This window comes from Canis lupus, chromosome 3 (genome assembly GCF_003254725.2).
Source record: "Canis lupus dingo isolate Sandy chromosome 3, ASM325472v2, whole genome shotgun sequence".
NCBI classification, from domain to species: Eukaryota; Metazoa; Chordata; class Mammalia; order Carnivora; family Canidae; genus Canis; species Canis lupus.
This window is the reverse complement of record NC_064245.1, coordinates 30,647,949-30,668,193: the sequence shown is the minus strand read 5'-3', so window position 1 is coordinate 30,668,193 and position 20,245 is coordinate 30,647,949. Positions and strand designations below refer to the sequence as shown.

The following is a 20,245-nucleotide window of genomic DNA, read 5'->3' as shown; positions in this document are numbered from 1 at the left end:
GTTTATTTTATTTATTATTTACTTACTTCCTTGAGGGAGAGAGAAAGAGTGCGAGAGAGAGCAAGCATGCACAAGACAGAGACAGAAAGAGTGAGTGCATAGAGGGAGAGGGAGGAGCAAGGCTCCCTGCTGAGCAGGGAGCCCAACGCTGGGCCTGATCTCAGAACCCTGAGATCATGACCTGAGCTGAAGGCAGCCACTTAACCAGCTGAGTCACCCAGTACCCCCATAGTGAGGTTTAAATGGGGTGGCCGTATCACACACTTAGCACCGAGAACAGTGCCTGGCACACGGTAAGCGTGCAACATATGGCATCTGTTGTTAATCATTGGTGTGATCTGGTGCAGTATATGAATTCATGGTTATCTTTCATATCAGTGGTGTATATTGTATCCTTGTTTTATTCTCTTCAAGTTTCTGGGAGAAGTTAAGCCAAACTTTCACTTGAGGATCATGGATAAAAATAGAGCCTTCATTTGTTTACTTTTGTGGCATTCAATCTTTTCTGTCCATCTGGCATAATGATGATCAGGTTTAATTGGTTTAAACCTAGTTAAAGAAGATCTCAGGACTTTGGTCTTTTTGAATAAAAGCTATGAGTGATGTGTGAAAACTAAAACAACAACATGAATTACCTATGGTAAATCCTAGTTGTGATTGTCCTTCACAAACCAATATAGAGATCGAGTCCTATAGAAACAGGATTTATTGAAGTCTTAGTCATATTCTGTTCTAATACTTTACTACTGGAATTTGTGCACTTGGATTTCACCCACCTTTTAGCTATTTTTGAGTTAGGGCACATTGGAGAGATCTCATAAGGTCCAACAAACTGTAGTTGCAGATTATGTGAAATTTCATCTGCACAAAATAATGACTAGCAACAATATTAGCCTTCTGGATAAGGCCCATGATACTCATACGGCCTTGGGCTGCCCTGTTTCCTGTTGTAAGCTGTTGCCAGACTAGTTGGAATGACCCCTATGAAGATACTATAGAGGAGTTGTCTCTAAGCAGTCTTGGAAGCAAACTCCTCTATCAGTAAAGAAGGTTTGGGCGTGCATCTGTCACATGTACACTTATGATTTAATTAATACATTACAAAACATATACCAGAAATATACATTTTAAAAATTCAAGGTAAAAAATAAATATAAATAGTAGTTCTTGTATTTTTTCCACACTGAAATGATTATTTTGGAGATATAATTTTCTTTGTGGTCCTATGAATATATATTTTTATTGGCTGCTCAGAGTTCATTTGACTATTTTTCAGCTCTTGGAAATTTATTTCCTTTATTTCATTTTTCTTTTCTTAGAAGTAATGCTGTCATGAACCTTTTGTATAAAAACTGTAGTCTGAATTCCTCACTATTTCCTTTGGGTATATTCCTAGAAGTAGGATTGTTGGGTCAAAGGTATAAATGTGTGTTAGACTCCTGATATTTTAAAGATGTGCATTTTTTCCTTCACATATTTTTGCTAATGCTTTTCCCACTGTGGTTTGCCATTTGGCATCTCTTTTCCTGGAAAACGAGAAGGCATATTATGAGGATAAATTCCTCTGTAACAGACGGCTGTCCCAGGCACTCAGGTAAAGCAGCCTGGAAACCGTTTTTCCGGCTCATTGGGATGGAAACATTGGTTCCATGTTTTTGCATTCCTCTTAACATGATTGTTCATATCTAATTAACTACAAGTAAAACCTTCTGAACTTAACCTAATGCATTTGTTAAGTAGAATAATGCCCAAGGGGGCGGAAATGGTTAGGGATGGGAGGGAATTCTGCATTTCTTCCCAGTATTTTTAGGAAAGAGTTTTCATGAGGAGGGAGAGTTCGTCACATATTGTATGATACCAGTTTTTTCTTTTTGTGTTTTGGCCTAAACTAAGCTCTTACTTTGTCCTACTAGCATTTGTCATAATGAGTTTCAGGAAACCTAATTACTGTTTTTATTACTGTTTTTTTTTTTAAATGACACACATCAGCTTAAATCAGTTTTAAACATGAAAGCTGTACTTGGTATAAATGTGTACCATTTGTATCTGTGTATGTTTTTGTATATTTTGTACTGCATTATGAGTATTTTGTGATTGTCTTGCTCACTAGGTTGTTCCCTTCTTGTGGGCAGAGTTTGTACTATTCATCTTTTCAATCCCAATGCCTTTGCCCAACAGGCAATCAGAGTCTAATAAATGTTTACTGGATAAATTAATAAAGATTAGGAATATAAATGGTGGCTGGAAAGCCTGAAATGAGGCAGCATGACAGGATAGGTAAGGGTGCAGGCTTTGGAGCCAAACAGCTGAATTTGCATCCCGGCTTTGTCACTTTTCAGGTAAGCCTTAGCTTCCTTATCTGTAAAATGGGGTAATATTAATCCTGACCTCACAGAGTTGTGCATTTAACTATGCTACGGCATATAGTCTTGGCAATATAAGTTGGCATAGAGATGCTCAATAAATGCTATCCATTAAGGGTAATGCATAAAAGGTATAGAGAAAGTATGCTGTTTCTCAAGTAATTTCATTCTATGCCAAAGGGCAATTCATTTAAATTTTTTCCCCTTTTTTTTAGAATGGAGAAACACTGTTCTTTCTGGCTGTTAAAGGAGGCCATAAACAGTGCAGCAAAGTGCTTCTGGCAGCAGGAAGTGATGTCAACATTCCAAATAAAGTATGTGGCCCATGGCGTGTTCGCTCACATAGTGGAGGCGGACTCAGAATGTTCTTTGGGCAATCTGGTCCTGAACTGATCCACTCACTAACCTTTTGTAGGATTAATATTCATAATTTGCTTTATTTGAGGTAAGAATTAATGATTTACCTCTGAAATTCCCCTAAGTATTGTCTCCTTGAAAGCATTGCCCTTCTTCCTATTTATTGGGGAAGGAATAATTGAAAACAAGGGCAAAAGGATCAGATAGTTGTTATTACTTCTCACATACAGAGACATTCTCATTCTACCTTGTTTTCTCCCTAACAACCGTCCATGCCTGGCTTATACACAGTAAATGCTGAAAAAAAGCATTATTGTGTAAAAACCCAAGAGATCAGTCTGGGGCTTGAAGAAGACACGATGGTGTGTTCTAATAAATATAGAATGCTTTTGTGTTTAGACATGGTGCTAAGGTGTTTTATCCCTTATCTTCATTTCTTGAGGAAGCATATTTAGAAAAGTTAAAGAACTCATTCAGGTTTATCCGACTAGTCAGTAGCAATGGTAAGGATTCAGACCATTGTGATGGTCTTGCCTTTCAGGTGGTTTTACTTTCTTTTTCTATTTTTCTGAATAATTTTAAATTACTGTGAAAATACCAAAAAATGTGAATAGCACCAAAGGGTATATTCCAACTACATATCTTAATTTCACCTCCTCAGAACTAATGTGATTAATAGTTGATTTAATCTAACAGGAATTTTCCATGCATTTATATGGACAGTGTGAAGCACACACATGGGTAAGTACTGACACCACATAAATGGTAGCACACTAACTACATGGACCTGCTGCTCTACACCTTGGTGGGGTTTTTTGTTTGTTTTGTAAGTGCCAGTATATCTTAGAGCTTTCTCCGTATCAGCACCATGTACAGGCAAACCTTAAAGATATTGTGGGTTTGGTTCCAGACCATTGTAAAGAGTATTGAAATAAAGTAAAATTAATTTTTTGGTTTCCCAGGGCATATAAAAGTTATGTTTACACCATATTGTGGTCTGTTAAGTATGCAATAGCATTATGCTCCCTCCCCCCCCAAAAAATAAAACAATGTACATACCTTAATTAAGAAAAACTTTATTGCTGAAAAAGGCTAAGCATCCTCTGAGCTTTCAGAAAGTCATAATCTTTTCACTGGCAGAGGGTCAGGCCTTGATGGTGGCTGCCAACTGGTCAGGATGATGGTTGCTGAAGGTTGAGGTGGTTGTCACAGTTTCTTAAAACGAGGCAGCAGTGAAGTTTGTTGCCTTGATTGACTCTTCCTTTTGTGAACCATTTCTCTGTAGTATGGATGCTGGTTGGCATTTTAACTCACAGTAGAACTTAATTAAAAATTGGAATCAGGGACGCCTGGGTGGCTCAGTGGTTGAGCGTCTGCCTTAGGCCCAGGGTGTGATCCTGGAGACCGGAGATCGAGTCCCACGTCGGGCTCCCTGCATGGAGCCTGCTTCTCCCTCTGCCTGTGTCTCTGCCTCTCGCTCTCTCTCTCTCTCATGAATAAATAAATAAAATATGTAAAAAAAAAAAATTGGAATCAGTCTTCTCAAACCCTGCCCCTACTTTATCAACTAAATTTATTCAGTATTCGAAGTCCTTTGTTGTTGTTTCAGTAATCTTTTGTTTTGTTTTGTTTTGTTTCAGTAATCTTTATAGCAGCTTCACCGGGAGTAGTTTCCATCTCAAGAAGCCACTTTCTTTGCTCATCTGTAAGAAGCAACTCCCCATCTCTTAGTTTTATCACAATATGGCAACTATTAGGTCCATTGTCAGGCTCCACTTCTCATTCTATTTCTCTTACTATTTCCACCACATCTGCAGTTACTTCCTCCACTGAAGTCTTGTGCCTTCACCTTGTTAAAAAAAAAAAAAAAAAAAAAATATATATATATATATATATATATATATATGTAAGATCTGTGCAGTGCAATAAAGCAAATCAATAAAACAAGGTATGTCTGTAGAAACAATCCATTTTCAAAAGGTACAAAGGTAAACACTAGGATCGGTAATAAAGTCCCAAACTGGTAATGTTTTATACTCTTGTATTCTGCTGATGGAAGTGTACATTTGTACAATGCTTTTGAAAAGCAATTTGTCCCTTTCCTTTCACCCAGGCTTGAAAAAATTCTGTTAAGGGAATACTCTTAAAAAGGGAAAAATCTACATGGATTAGGATAGATAATCAAGTTACTTCCAATAGCAAATACAACCTATCCGTGCCATGAATTCTAGGAGAAAGCCAAATAAAAGTTTGGTGTACCTTTTTCTTAAAAAAATTATATAGCCATTAAAAATATTACTGATAAATACTAAATATACTGCAATATAAACATGTTCATGATGGAATAGTAACAGAAAAAAACTATTTGTATGCACATCTTCACTGTCTAAAACTTATATACGCATGGACAAGATTGTGAGAGAGAGTAGAAAATAAAGATACTGGTGAGTTGATTCCCGCTGGAGTTGCAGCTTATTTATGCAGTAAATGAACACCACGTTAAGAATTCATGGGGCCCACGAAATACTCCGGTATAGAGAGCTGTGCTGGTTTTCAAGTGTTCACAGGTGCCTCCCTGCCCCCAGTCTACAGCCAGCCTGGAGTTCCTGCAAAGCCTCCCTCATTTTCAGGGTCCTGCTGGCCTCACTCCTTCGGCTAACTCCGTTGTTCTATACACACTCCCCCCTTCTGTACCATTCTCTTTAGCCTCCAGAGAGGTTTTGGTTCGTGATGGCTTTCACATGCTCATAATCTCCCCACCCAACTAGGACTGCAGACACTGCGTTGTCCTTATCCTTACAGCCTCGGCCTCATCTAGGCAGCCTGGAAATTGTCCTGAGTCCATTTTCCAGCTTTTACATTTTCTTGAGTTTTCCCCTGCATTCATCAGCACACTTCCTGGATCAATAGCCTCAGCTCCCACTGATTGTTCATACCTGTCTCCGCCTAACCCGGTGAAGACCTGGGGGGAACAGGGAGTGTGCAACAAGAAGCCAGCAGTATGGACATGTTACTGTGGGGAAGTGTTAGGCTTATTGTGCTCTTCCATCTGTAGGTGACTGCTGTATTTGATCTCAGAAATGCTTCACCTCTTGACAGTGATTAGTCTTTCTGCCTAGGAGATTGGTTTTGTGCCCCAATGCACACAAAGGGAAGGGGTAAAGGACTGGGCCATTTCTGGGAAGGTAATTGGAGATTATGGATTTAGCTGACAGCAGAGGCTTCCACCATTTGTGTTGGATGTTATGCTGCCTGGAGTTTGGGCAGTAGGTTTCCTTCAGGGTCATACTAAATGCTCCTGCTCCAGTGAAGACTTTTGTATGCCCAACAACTTATTTTTGGAGGCCCTGCCCTTACATCTTATCAAACATATTTAAATGCCCCAATATTAAAAAAAATTTTTTTTTGCTGTAAATTATTTTTAAAGGTTTTTTATTAGTGCTTTGATAATCATTTGGCCATGATAAAGTCTCCTAATATATGATGAACTCTGGTTTCTTAGAACTCTGCGTATACTTGAGAATTTGAAAAGGCGAAAAAATTTAACCTACAAATTGTTTACAAATGTAATGAATATTTTATGACTATTACATTTAACAACCAATGAGATATGAATATGTCAATTAAACATTCACTTAAATTTCACTGTTTTCTTTTGGTATCTTGGAATCAATAATTTTTTTTGGTAAAGGTTTTTTTTTTTTTAAGATTTTATTTATTTATTCATGAGCGACACAGAGAGAGAGAGAGAGAGAGAGAGAGAGAGAGAAGCAGAGACACAGGCAGAGGGAGAAGCAGGCTCCATGCAGGGAGCCCGACGTGGGACTCGATCCCTGGTCTCTAGGATCACACCCTGGGCCTAAGGCTCAACGCTCAATGACGCTCAACCGCTGAGCCACCGGGAGGGAACTGCCCTGGTAAAGGTTTTAAACATTTCTTGGCTCTTAACCAAGAGCCAAGGTTTAAAGGTTTAAAACATTAAAAAAAAATGTTTAAAGGTTTTAAACATTTCTTTGGCTCTTAAAAAATTCTGTAGCCCTACACATAATGCCTATAATGCCTCTGGGTAAAATGCCAGAGTCCCACAGCTCTTCGTACTACTTCTTGGCTTTGGATTCTACACAAGCTTGTTTCTGATTCAGATTTTTCTCACTGGGGGCACTTGTTACCATTCTGATCTCAGTCCCAATGTCACCCTATCCCAGAGGATTTTCTTGATCACTCATCAGAAAGTAGCCATCCAGTTCTCCTGATTTACTTTGTGTTGTTGCACTTGGTACTAGCTATTCCTCTACTAACATCTAGTTCTAGTAAATGGATTTATTCTCAGTCTACAGATTTACTCATCTGTCTGCCAAGCTATAGGTCAACCGATGGTCACGTCTACTGCAGTGTAATATGGGAGATCTTGTTTACCATCATAGCTACCCGCTATCTAAAATAGTGCCTGGCACATAATAAGTGCTCAATTTTTGTGTGTGTGTGAAGTGAGTAACATGATAATTGATTACTGTATTTACTAGCTCATTTACTAGCTCATTTATCCTCTCAATATTACAATGGCTTGAGGAAAAGAGGTAGGAGGGTACAGTCAACAGAATAAAGCCCCCTCACTCCAAGGATGTCCACATCCTAATCCTTGGAACCTGTGGGTAAGTGATGTTACAGGGCAGACCAGGATTTAGCTTGCACACAGTATTCAGGTTGCTAATCATCTGACCTTAAGATGAGATTGTCCTCAATTATCCAGTTGGACCCAATGTCATTACAAGGGTGTTTCAAAGTGGAAGAGGAAGGCAGGTGAGGAGGTCAGAGTGATGCAAGGTGAGAAGGCCTTAGCGCACCCTTACTGGCCATGAGCCACAGGGTGTGAGCAGCTTCCACAACCCGGAAAGGTCAAAGAAGTGGATTTTCCCAAGAGCCTCCAGAAAGGCCTTTATTTTAGACGGGTGAGATGCAGTTCAGACTTCAGACTTCTAGAATTGTAACATAATTCATGCGTATCATTTAAGCCTCTGAGCTTGTAGCAATTTGTTATCAGCAGCAATAAAGACTAATACAGGGAGTTACATCCTTTTGTACCGATGAAGACCAAGAAGCCCGTACTTGAGAGGCCACTTACCCAGGGTCGTAGACATTTGGTAGCAGCTCAAGCTGGCGTCCGGGTGGTCGCGTGTACTGGTCCTGTCGGCCTCTTAGCGTTGCTCCCGGGCCTGCCCACTCCGTGCGTGGCTGGGACCGCGGCGGGCTGCTGTCGTTCGCGGCTCTGGGGCTTGGGCTCGGCTACGAGGGTCCCCTCCGGGTCTGTTAGGGGTCGCAGTCGGACGTCAGCCGGGACTTCGGTCATTTGAAAGCTCCAACGCGCTGGGTGTGCCTCGGGCCCGCCCGCCCGGGTTCACGGGCCGCGCAGAGGCGGCCTGGCCGGGGCGCTCTCCTCCAGACCCCGCCGGCGCCCCGGAGCGGAGGGCGCGGTGCGCACGGCCGGAGAGGCGGGGTCCTGCGGCGGGGATGGGGACGCGGCCCGCGGGGGGACTTGCGGGGTGCGGGGGGAGCCTCGGCCGGGCGGGGGCGCGGGGTGCGGGGGGAGCCTCGGCGGGTCGGCCTCGTGCTTCTTAGAAACAGGAAACAGGGAGGTGCCTCGGGTTTGCCTGAGGCGTGTGTTACCCACGACTCTACTCTTACGGGAAGTAACCAGGAGGCTCTCAAAATAACCCAAAACGTGTTGGATTTTCTTTTCTTTTTTTTTAATTAATTATTTATGATAGTCACAGAGAGAGAGAGAGAGAGAGAGAGAGAGAGAGAGAGAGAGAGAGAGAGAGAGAGAGAGAGAGAGAGAGGGGCAGAGGGAGAAGCAGGCTCCATGCACCGGGAGCCCGATGTGGGATTCGATCCCGGGTCTCCAGGATCGCGCCCTGGGCCAAAGGCAGGCGCCAAACCGCTGCGCCCCCCAGGGATCCCTGGGTTTTCCTTTCTAAATAGTTCTCCTCCGTCACCGCATTCGCTGCCGGGTGATGGGGCCCCCGCCCGCCTCCCGCGGCTCCGCGCAGCTTCTGGCGCGCGGCCCCCAGGGTGGCCGCACGGACCCCGCCCCCGGGGCCGTGGCTCCACCCGTCCGTCCGTCCGTCCGCCGCCCCCGGGGCCATGGCTCGGTCCGCCCGTCCGTCCGTCCGCCGCCCCCGGGGCCGTGGCTCCGCCGGTCCGTCCGTCCGCCACCCCCGGGGCCGTGGCTCCGCCCGTCCGCCCGTCTGTCCGTCCGCCGCCCCCGGGGCCGTGGCTCCGCCCGTCCGCCCGTCTGTCCGTCCGCCGCCCCCGGAGCCGTGACTCCTCCCGGAAAGCCGAGCGCCGGGGGCTTCGACCCTGGTGCCGTGGGGCTGGCCACGGGGGGGCGGGGTCCCCATGGGCCCTGCGCGCGGAGTTCACGCGGGAGGAGCCCTTTCTGCTTTTGGAGACTGAGTCTAATTTTGAGAAATAAAACCTAAGGGATGAGTTTTAGAAAGTCATTAAAGTCCCTGAACTAAATGACTTCTTTGTGTTTAAATGCCGAGGCCTGCCGCGGCGGGCCCGCTGGGGTGCGCGGGTGCCCCGCCGCGCACGAGGGTCCGGGGAGGGCCCACGCGGCTCCGCAGGCGGAGCGCTCGCTGCCCCTCCGCCGAGTCCTCTGCTTTCCTCGGGAAGCGCCGCCCTCTCCACATCCCGCATGTGCTTTGAACCACTTTTTCCTCCAGAGCTCTCCTCACAATTTGTATATTTATATTGTGATTTAAAAAAAAAAAATCAGTATCTCCTTACCCCACTCGTTTTGAAGATTCCTGAGAATGGGCCGTGTTTGCCACCGAATCCCCACCTCCTGAAAAGGGCCCGCCCCCAGCAGGTGTTCGGCGTGTAGTTCAGGAACACGTGAGGGGGACGGGTGGGACCCGACTGCTGGAGAGCAGGTTTGCTGCACGACCTTGGGGTGGAGACAACGGGAACACCTGCGATGGGCCCCGTAGGAGCAGCTCAGCAGGGCACGTCTGCCGAAGGAGCCGCCCTTGCTGTGAATGATGAAGTCAGAATCTTTTGGATTTGAAACTGTTTCTTGGGATCCCTGGGTGGCTCAGTGGGTTTAGCGCCTGCCTTCAGCCCGGGGCATGATCCTGGAGTCCCAGGATCGAGTCACACGTCGGGCTCCCTGCATGGAGCCTGCTTCTCCCTCTGCCTCTCTCTCTCTCTGTGTGTGTGTTTCTCATGAATAAATAAAATCTTTTTTAAAAAGAAAAGAAAATGTTTTTCTGCAGCAGAGGAGGCCCTTGTCGCCTTCGCCATTGGCAGCGACCGCATCTCGGTGGGAAGCCCCTTGGGTGCCCAGCATCAGCTGAGCCGGGTACCTGGGAACTGGATGTACTTCCTTACAGTTCAGCGCACGATGGGATTAGGGGTGGTTCTGAACAAGTTCAAGTTGCCCTAAAAATTTCCAGGCGGAACGCACGTATTTTCCTTACTCTTTTTCTTCTGGGACCCCCACTCCCACTCGTACACACTGTTGTGCCCAAGATTGTGAATCCCAGAAACCACCGAGGAGCCGACACCTATGCAAACACAAGGGGGTTTATTTACAAGCTTGAGCTTGGGTCCAAGTATACCCCACCCAGCAGAGCAGGGACTTGGACCCCGAGACTAAGAGGTGTAGCAGCTTTATAAGGGCCAGTGGCCCATGGGATACACAGAAAGTTGCACAGTCATGTCGGTCCACACGCAGGTGGCCAATTGAATTACATCTTACCCTATAGTATCCATTTGAGCTGGCCTATTACTTTGGTCAGAATTGGCACGCAGTTTGGCGCCAAAACTGTGGGCACAAAGCAGGGTTACATTGTTATGAGCCAATTTCCGATTAGGGTGTGCCCAGCGGCTTGACTGGGGGGGGGGCAGCGCCTTAAGCAATAAGCAGGTCATGTGGGGGTCATACGGGAGGTGGCAGGTGTAGCACAAAATGGAATCAGTCCTGCTCTGCTTGTCCAGGGGTAGGGGATTTTTGTTAAATTTCCTGGGTCCCACACACGCATGCGGTTCAGACACACACCTGGGGCTCCGCTAGCGCATTGTTGACCCGCTCGCCTTGAGCAGGCCCAGCAGCTCCCATAGAGGAGCAGCGCTCCAGGGCCTGCAGGGCCCTGCGCCCGGGGCCATGCCCTCAGCGTGCCATGCAGTGGCTGGTGGCCCCTTTGCTGCAGCAGGAAGCTCGGTTTCTCCACTGGAGACTGCACATGTGTCTTCCCTTTACCCAAAGGCAAGAGACCTCTTGGATCAAAAAAAAAAAAAAAAAAAAGAATCGCCCACGAATCCAATCCCTGAGCGGAGTGAGGGCCCCGTGAAGGCAAACCGCGGGCGCGCTGGGGCGGGGGCGCGGGGATCACAGCCCGCTCTGGGCCGGGGGAGGGACAAGGGGGACACGCTGCTGCGGGAGCCCCCCCGGAGCCTCTGCCGGACGGGCCCTGCGGCGCCCCGGGCCCCAGTTTCCATCCCTGGGGAGCCGGGCGCGCCTGGGCCCCCGCAGCCCCTCGGTGCCGGCAGATCGGAGACTCCTGCGGCCTCCCGGCCTCCACACTCAGGGCACGGGGACACCCTGCGCTGGCGGACACGTGTGTGTCCGAGTGTTTTAACACCCCAGGTATTTCCTCATGGGCACAACCTTTGCTTCACGCCCAGAACTCACGGATGATTTCATCACCAGAAGGGGCTGGATCCCCCGGGGAGATTGTTAGACCGCCCCCTGCTCACAGGGGCTCACAGGTGCCCACAGGGGCCCACAGGTGCCCACAGGGGCTCACAGGTGCCCGCAGGTGCCCACAGGTGCCCACAGGGGCTCACAGGTGCCCGCAGGTGCCCACAGGGGCTCACAGGTGCCCGCAGGTGCTCACAGGGGCCCACAGGTGCCCACAGGGGCTCACAGGGGCTCACAGGTGCCCACAGGTGCCCACAGGGGCTCACAGGGGCTCACAGGTGCCCACAGGTGCTCACAGGGGCCCACAGGTGCTGTCAGGTGCCCACAGGTGCCCACAGGGGCTCACAGGTGCTCACAGGTGCCCACAGGTGCTCACAGGGCCCACAGGGGCCCACAGGTGCTCACAGGGCCCACAGGAGCTCACAGGTGCCCACAGGTGCCCACAGGGGCTCACAGGTGCTCACAGGTGCCCACAGGTGCTCACAGGGCCCACAGGGGCCCACAGGGGCTCATAGGGGCTCACAGGTGCGCACAGGTGCAGGCTCGCTCACCTCAGCTTCCTGGCGTCTTGCCGGCGCCCAGCGTGTAACCGAAGGAAAACATCAATAAGCTAAAAACGTACCTTTGTTTGTGATGGCCCCTGAGAAAGACACTCTTGTTGACATTTTTGTTCGTTCCCGGCCCTCGAGGCTCCCAACGCCCGGGTCGGTGGAATCTTAGGGCGGCGTGAGGTTTCGCAGGAGGCGGCGGCGGCTCCCGAGTCCTTGGGCCCGCGGCCCGCGCAGGCCGGCCCTGCTCCGCGGGGACAGCGCCGGGCTCCTCGCGGCCGCTCCTGTGACCCTGGGCAAGTCGCCTCCTGTGTCTGGTTCAAGACTTGGTGGCTTGGGTCAGACCATAAACGACATATTTCTTTGAAACACTGTGGCCCTCTTGATAAGAAATTCTTACCCCGGAAAGGAATTTAACCATTTTCAATGTACAGTTCAGCGGCATTAAGTCCATCCCCATCGCCCTGCAACCGTGGTCACCATTCATCTCCAGAACTTGTCCATCTTTCTAAACTCCAAGTGTGTACTCACCAGACACCAACTCCTCATTCTCCCCTCCCCGCAGCTCCTGGGAACCACCACTCTACTTCCTGTGTCTGTGGACCTGAGTACTCTGCTACCTCTATTAAAAATCATTTTTACCTGAAAAAGAAAAAAAAAATCATTTTTAATGGTTGCCGACTAAGCCAACATATGAATATATCATGATTTTTAAAAATTTTCATTTATTTATGATCGTCACACACACAGAGGCAGAGGGAGAAGCAGGCTCCATGCACCGGGAGCCCGACGTGGGATTCGATCCCGGGTCTCCAGGATCGCGCCCTGGGCCAACGGCAGGCGCCAAACCGCTGCGCCACCCAGGGATCCCTATCATGATTTATCAAATGAGTCTCTTTGTGAAGCATGTAACCTCCTTTCAGCTTTTCACTGTTAAAAATACCATTGCGGTGCATGTCCCCTGTACCTATTCAAAAATGTGATCTTGGGGCACTGGGTGGTTTAGTCAGTTAAGCACTCTGCCTGTGGCTGAGGCCATGATCCCAGGGGTGTGGATCGAGCCCCTTATCAAGCTCCCTACCCAGCGGAGGGAGCCTGTTTCTCCCTCTCCCTCTGCCCCTCTCCCCACCCATATGCTCTCTCTTTTTCTCTCTCTCAAATGAATAAACAAAATATTTTTAAAAAACAAAATGAATTTTTAAAAAAGTGATCTTAGTCTATTTTCCCTTATGCCCATATGGGACACCTTAACTTTCCCTGTGTCTTTTCATTATGCAAGTGTTGTCCCCTCCTTAATGTGCTTAGATTACATTTTTAAAAAGGATTTTATTTATTTATTCATGAGAGACACACAGAGAGACAGGGACCCAGGCAGAGGGAGAAGCAGGCGCCCTGCGGGGAGCCCGAGGCAGGACTGGATCCCGGGGCTCGGGGGTCACCCCCTAGGCCGAAGGCAGACGCTCAACTGCTGAGCCGCCCAGGCGGCCCTAGATTAAATTTTTGAAATTTTTCATGGCAGAGGCAGCAGACTCCTTTGCATGTTGCTGCTGGTCTTGGCAACGTGGAACTGGTGGAAATCTTGTGAAGACAGGCTGTGACCTGAAGGTCGTTGATAAGGTCAGTTCGTGGGCTTCACTGTGTTCGGCTGAGCGGCTGTGAGGCACTCCCCGTGGGCTGTGAGCCTGGAGCAGGAGCCCTCGCGGGCCCCTTGGGAGATGGACACACGCTAGAGAAACCTCGGGTCCTGGCAGTCAGTAAAACATCCTGATTTTGGCCGAGGTATGTAGGTATTTTACTCTAAATGATCAAATATGTATGTTTTTAAAGATTTTATTTATTCATGAGAGACACAGAAAGAGAGAGAGAGAGAGAGGCAGAGACACAGGCAGAGGGAGAAGCAGGCTCCATGCAGGGAGCCTGACGTGGGACCGATCCCAGGTCTCCAGGATCAGGCCCTGGGCCGAAGGCGGCGCTAAACCACTGAGCCACCCGGGCTGCCCCTCAAATATGTATTTTTAAAATTAGAATTACTTCTTAATCTTTGGGAAAGATTATAAATTCACTTGATCCCAAAACTAAAAAACATAATCAGTAAAAGTTCTACAGTAAAAATGTCCCACCCACCTCTGACCCTATTTGTCTGGTTCCTACACTACTCTTGCCATGTGGATCTATTGTCATAAATTTCTCTGTTCTTTCCAGTTTCTTTACGCATAAACAAGCGAACATAAATATATTCTTATTACATTCCTTATAATTACTGCCCTGCATTTTGCTTTTTTTCCTTTAAGTATATAGAGTGGAAATTGTTCCATATTAGTTCAAGGAGTTTCCTCATTCCTTTTTATATGGTTGCACGTGGGCTGTGGTATGGACCTATCCTCATTTGTTTAGTTCTCAGCCAGTAGGCGCTGAAATTGTTCCAAGGTTTTGCTATTATGAACAGAGCTGCAGTGAACAAACATAAATGTGTCTGAGCTTGTTCTGACTTAAAAATTCTTCAATTGAAAAAAAAAAATTCTTCAATTGTAAAATAAACACAAAATTTATCATCTTAACCATTTTTAAGTGTACAGCCCGGTGGTGTTAAGTCCCTTCACACTGTTCTGCAACCAGTTTCCAGGACTTTTCCCGGCTTGCAAAACCGAGGCTCCGAAGGCCCCGGCTTCCCCCTCGGTGCGCAGCCCCTCGCGCCGTCCTGCAGGTCGGGCCTTGGTGCCTGGCTGCTCTCACCGCCGCTTACCCGCGGGCAGCCGCATGGGGCCCACGGGGTCGCCCTGGCATCTGGGGGCGGGCCCTGGGTGCCTTGCACCCCTGCTCATTGCAGGCACCTGCTGCGGCGGGCCCGCCTGGGTGCCTTCCCGGGGGCGGGGGGCCCCGCCCGGGTGGCGGGCTCCGGGGCTGCAGCACAGCCCGGTTCTCGGCGACCCCCTGGTGCCCCCGCGGCCCGCGCCCCGCGCCTGGTCCTGGGTCGGGCTCGCGCGCCTCACGTCGTGGGCTGGAGGCAGAGGAGGCTTTGCCGTCCTCCACGTGCGGGCCTTAACCGCACCACAGGCAGGGACGCCCGCCCACCGCGGGCAGCCTGGGGCACCGGGATGCTAAGGCGGCGATGCCACCCATGGTGTCCCCGCGGGGACCACCCCTGCACCCCCGTCCTTGACCTCTGGCCCGGTGACGTCACCCATGATCTTCCCGCGGGGACTCCCCCCCCGAGCCCCCCCTCCCAGGCCCCGTCGTGCCCTCTCGCGTCCCAGTTCCCCCACGTGCTCTCCGACCTGCGTTGGCCCCCACGCGGGTACGGAGCCCCCCGGGCCGGTGCGAGCCGGGATCCGCGGGACCCCAGCCCCTCGCCGTCCGGGCCCAGGGCCTGGCACAGGCTCGCCCCGCCGTGTCGTCAAGAGGAGGCACCGTTTCTGCTCCCACGACCCCGATGCCAAGGGCGCGCGGCTGCGACGGTGGATCCACGTGCGGGTGGGACAAAGGGGCCCGGGCCTGGGGTCCGTGGGACGTTCCCCGAGGCCCGTCCTCTTGGCGCGAGGCCCGAGGCCGCCTCCTCCCCTCGGGCGGGACCTGCGTCCCCGGCGGCCCCTCAGCTTCCACTCGGCGTCCTTGCATCCTGGCTGGGGGGCCAGTAGGCTGGCGCCAGGATTCAGGTCCTGCATCCACTCGAGAAGCCCCGGTGCGTATTTGGTGGAATTTATAATCGGGTTGGCGTGACGACAGCAACACTCACAATCCAAACACAATCCAGGGTACCGGTGCTGGCACTAAGGAACCAAGCCCCGTGGGCTTTTTAAGCGAGGAGTGACACGTGGATGGTGATGGTGAAGAATCAGCTTGGCAAGGGCAAGATCAGGAAAGGCCAGGATTCACCTACAGGTACATTCTTCATGGGGACGGTTTGCGCTCCCTGAAACACCTGCTTCTCTAACAGTCTGTCCACCAGGCTCCGTCCCCAGAGCTGGGGCCCTCCTTTTGTGGCACCCCCCTGCTCCCACACACCTTGGCTGAAAGTAGGAGCCTGGGGGTCCCTGGGTGGCGCAGCAGTTTGGTGCCTGCCTTTGGCCCAGGGCACGATCCTGGAGACCCGGGATCGAATCCCACGTCGGGCTCCCGGTGCATGGAGCCTGCTTCTCCCTCTGCCTGTGTCTCTGCCTCTCTCTCTCTGTGTGTGACTATCATAAATAAATAAAAATTAAAAAAAAAATGAAAGTAGGAGACTGTTCTGTTTGTAAATGTGAACTCCTGTTGCCAGAGACCCATCTCAGCACTTCCGCCCGACATCTCTCAGGGGTTAGGGATCCAGCGAGTATTTGCCCAGAGAAGAATCCTGGCCCTGGGATGCGAACTTCCAACAGAAACTGGAGGGGCGAGATGGCACACGTTCGCTGCTCGTAGTGTGGTTGACAGACAGCAGCAGCAGCAGCTGGGTGTGTATGAGAAGCGCAGATCCCAATCCCAGACTGAGTGGGACTCGCACTGGAACAGGATCCCCAGTTGAAACACGCATCTGCCGTGCGGGACACGGCACAGCGGGGCCGCTTGAGCCGTGGAGGAGAGTTGCACACCTCAGCGGTTGTTCCCTACTGTTGGGCAGGGACCCCTTGCTTGATGCCTTATCTGAGCCTCTGGTCTGTGTGAAGCACAGAAGGTGCACGGCACGTGCTGGAGGGAATCCAAACTCTGGTCACCCTAGAGAACTTCCAGGGAGGGGAACTGGAAGGGCTTTCATTCGCTGGGCTTCCTGTCCAACGGCCCTCAGAAGAAGAATGAATCGCAACCACAGTCATACAGAAAATTCAGTTAGAATTAAGATCACAATAAAAGAGACCTCAGCACGTGGTGTCTCACCTCTGACTGTATGTACTTGGCACAGGAAAGTGAAGTTTCTGTGAACACGGCCCAGGGCTCTGCTCATCTGGCTGCACGGGACCCTGATGACACCGGCCGCTCCAGCCAAGCTTCTGTATGAAGAGCTGGTCCACGCACATTTCCCAGAACTACCCGGTGAGTTAGTTTCAAAATAGAAGCTCCTTCTCCCTCAAAATGGTGGGAAGACAGTGAGCAGAACAATATTGTCCATTAACAGCAACAGCCCAGTTTGGGGAGACCTACTGCTCCTGAAGAATATGCAGCTCCTGGGGAGGGATTATCAGTGGATGCTCCTCCAGGGAGGATTATCAGTAGATGCTCCTCTGGGCAGGGATTACCAGTAGATGCTCCTCTGGGCAGGGATTATCAGTAGATGCTCCTCTGGGATTATCAGTAGATGCTCCTCTGGGGAGGATTATCAGTAGATGCTCCTCTGGGATTATCAGTAGATGCTCCTCTGGGGAGGGATTATCAGTAGATGCTCCTCTGGGATTATCAGTAGATGCTCCTCTGGGGAGGATTATCAGTAGATGCTCCTCTGGGATTATCAGTAGATGCTCCTCTGGGGAGGGATTATCAGTAGATGCTCCTCTGGGATTATCAGTAGATGCTCCTGGGGGAGGGATTATCAGTAGATGCTCCTCTGGGGAGGATTATCAGTAGATGCTCCTCTGGGATTATCAGTAGACGCTCCTCTGGGGAGGGATTATCAGTAGATGCTCCTCTGGGGAGGGATTATCAGTAGATGGTGATCCTGGGTGAGCCTCCGTGTTCTCGGCGTCACTCTCCTATTGGGCGTTTGACAAAGTGGAGGAGCATTTCTGTTGCTGTGTATTCGAGGCAGGGGGTGGAAGGGTTGTGTGGGGCGTGGGGAAGCAGAGAGCGCAGGAATCTCAAGGTTCTAGGAGAGTTTCCACAACTAAGCGCGGTCCTGCAGGTCCTGCTCACAATGCCGTTTCCCCTGCTGGGGAAACCTGCCAGTCAGGGTATTCAAAAGCAGGATCTCTAGGTGAAGAGAAAAGACCAGACAGGCTTTTACTCCGGCAGCTTGGGTTTCTGCTAAGAACTGCTTGCCAAGGACTGCATCGCCAGGGAAGGTGCTTTCAAGACCTATCGATAGATTAGGGCTGGGGAACGCTCCTGTAAGGATGGCCATTCAAGCAGAGTGTAGGCACATCTGCTGTTGCCTGAATTACACTCCGCAAGACTGTCAGGCGTGGTAGGTACAGGGATGACATCTCCTCCCACGACCTTGTCCTCGAGCACCGGGATTGTTCCCTCAACTTTAAATTTCCTGGTTTCTAGAAAAGAGTAAGAATTCTCAGGGGAGACTAAGTGGCAGCCCCCCGAAGTGGTGCAGGATGTGCTTGGGCGAAGACCGTAGGCCTGGGCCTCAACGCCGGCGCTAGCCTCACTGGGCCGGTGCTCTACTTTACGAACTAGAAAATGGTCTACGTCGAAGAGTTGTTGTAGCATTACGTGAGTCATAGTACCTGGCACATAGCAAGCGCTTAATAAATGTTACCTATTAATAATAAATGTTATCCTATTTTTTCCAGAAAAGATCTGTCAATTCAAAAACGAAACGGACTCGAGGTCCAAGAAATGTGCAGTTTCATAAACGCATAAAGAAATTGTATTTGATTTTCCACTCTGCACTGTCTTTTAAAATTCAGTTCATTAATGCCGTAAAATTCCAGTAGTAGTGTGGACTCCCAACTATGAAGATGATGATGACGGAAGCTCTACCAGATGGAAAGACCGTATTAGTATTTGCCAATTACTGAAATGGAAGGTCAATTTTTTTTTGACTTACAGCCAATGGTATGATTTTTGCATTTCTGCCATTTTTTATAAGGTTTTTAAAATTTTTTTTTAATTTATTTATGATAGTCACAGAGAGAGAGAGAGAGAGAGAGAGAGAGAGAGGCAGAGACATAGGCAGAGGGAGAAGCAGGCTCCATGCACCCGGAGCCCGACGTGGGATTCGATTCCGGGTCTACAGGATCGCGCCCTGGGCCAAAGTCAGGTGCCAAACCGCTGTGCCACCCAGGGATCTCTGCATTTCTGCCATTTGATGCAACATATGTGATAGCATAATCTAGGTTTTATACTGTTTGTTGTTTTTTTTTAATGATGGTAGGAGCAGCATCCTAGGATATGAAAAAACCAAGGGATTTAGAATACATAGACATGGTTTTACTCATGGTTTTGCCACTTATTAACTGTGAGCCTTTGGGCATACTAATATTCAAGCTCTCAGATCTTCAATTTCCTTCCTTACAGAGGAGTGTCTCTCCCACAGGAGCGGAGATGAAGGTTGAGTGCCTGGGAAATGCCTACTCTCATGCCCAGAGCCCAGAGTATTGAAATCATCCACTGTTCATTATTTCCCTCCAGTGAGAGAAGTACCTTTGGAAATGTATAGTTACTCTTGGCTTTAAATAACACCTATAAGTAGTATATTGCTTAGATAAGACCAGAAGTGTATACCAATGTTGTTTCTTTTTAATCTCTTGGTTATGTAATTACAGGTGATTTTTATTTTCTTTGTACTTTTTGGTACTTTCCAGGGTTTTTTTTTGACAATCAGCATGCAGTATGTTTATAATCTGAGAAAGTTGTGAAATAAACATGATATCAAGTATCAATGTATATCAGTTTCTGTACACCTATTCATTATAATTTAAGGCTCTCCATTCTCAAATTCTGACTCTAATTCTATAAGGCCAGAGATAAAAGTCTTGAGCAATAGGAGTCCAGTTATTCTATCATAAATTTAGTTTTACATCTCTGTCTCATGTAAATGGCCCCCTTACATTTATGAATGTTTAAAATAAGTAGTATGTTCACACGAGTCCAAAAAGTTTTTAGAGGGACGCCCGGGTGGCCCAGCGGTTGAGCGCCTGCCCTCAGCCCAGGGTGGGATCCTGGGGTCCCAGGATCGAGTCCCACATCAGGCTCCCTGTGTGGGGCCTGCTTCTCCCTCTGCCTGTGTCTCTGCCTCTCTTTCTGTGTCTCTCGTGAATAAAGAAATAGAATCTTAAAAAAAAAAAAGAAAACGTTTTTAAGAAAAGTATTCAGTGAAAAGTCTAGTCCCCATCTGTTTTTCAATATGAATATGGCTGGTTTCCACTGACCATGCTACTTACTTCCTCTTAACAAATAAAATACATACTCTTCCTGTAGGAGTGTTTTAACTGTGGAGTTTAACTTAGGTTAACACTATTTGGTTCTGCCTTGGACAATATACTTAAAGCTTAAAAAGATGCCTATGATACTCTTAATTACAATATTCATAATATGCCCTTTCATTTGTCCATATAGTTATGGCTTAGATACTGAAAACCACTCTCAGTTGTCATCTAGGTTCCTCAAAAAGCAGAGCCTGAGATTAAAGT

At 48.8% G+C, this 20,245-nt stretch overlaps 1 long non-coding RNA gene across 1 annotated transcript; it reads right to left on the bottom strand.

The window, feature by feature from the left end:
• Positions 1–3,776: 3,776 nt before the first annotated feature.
• LOC118354225 (uncharacterized) lies at positions 3,777–9,856 on the bottom strand. Its single transcript, XR_004814327.2, has 3 exons — positions 9,510–9,856; positions 7,843–8,024; positions 3,777–4,569 (listed from the first exon to the last, which is right to left on the bottom strand). It is a non-coding gene; the product is annotated as an uncharacterized LOC118354225 (long non-coding RNA).
• Positions 9,857–20,245: the final 10,389 nt, after the last annotated feature.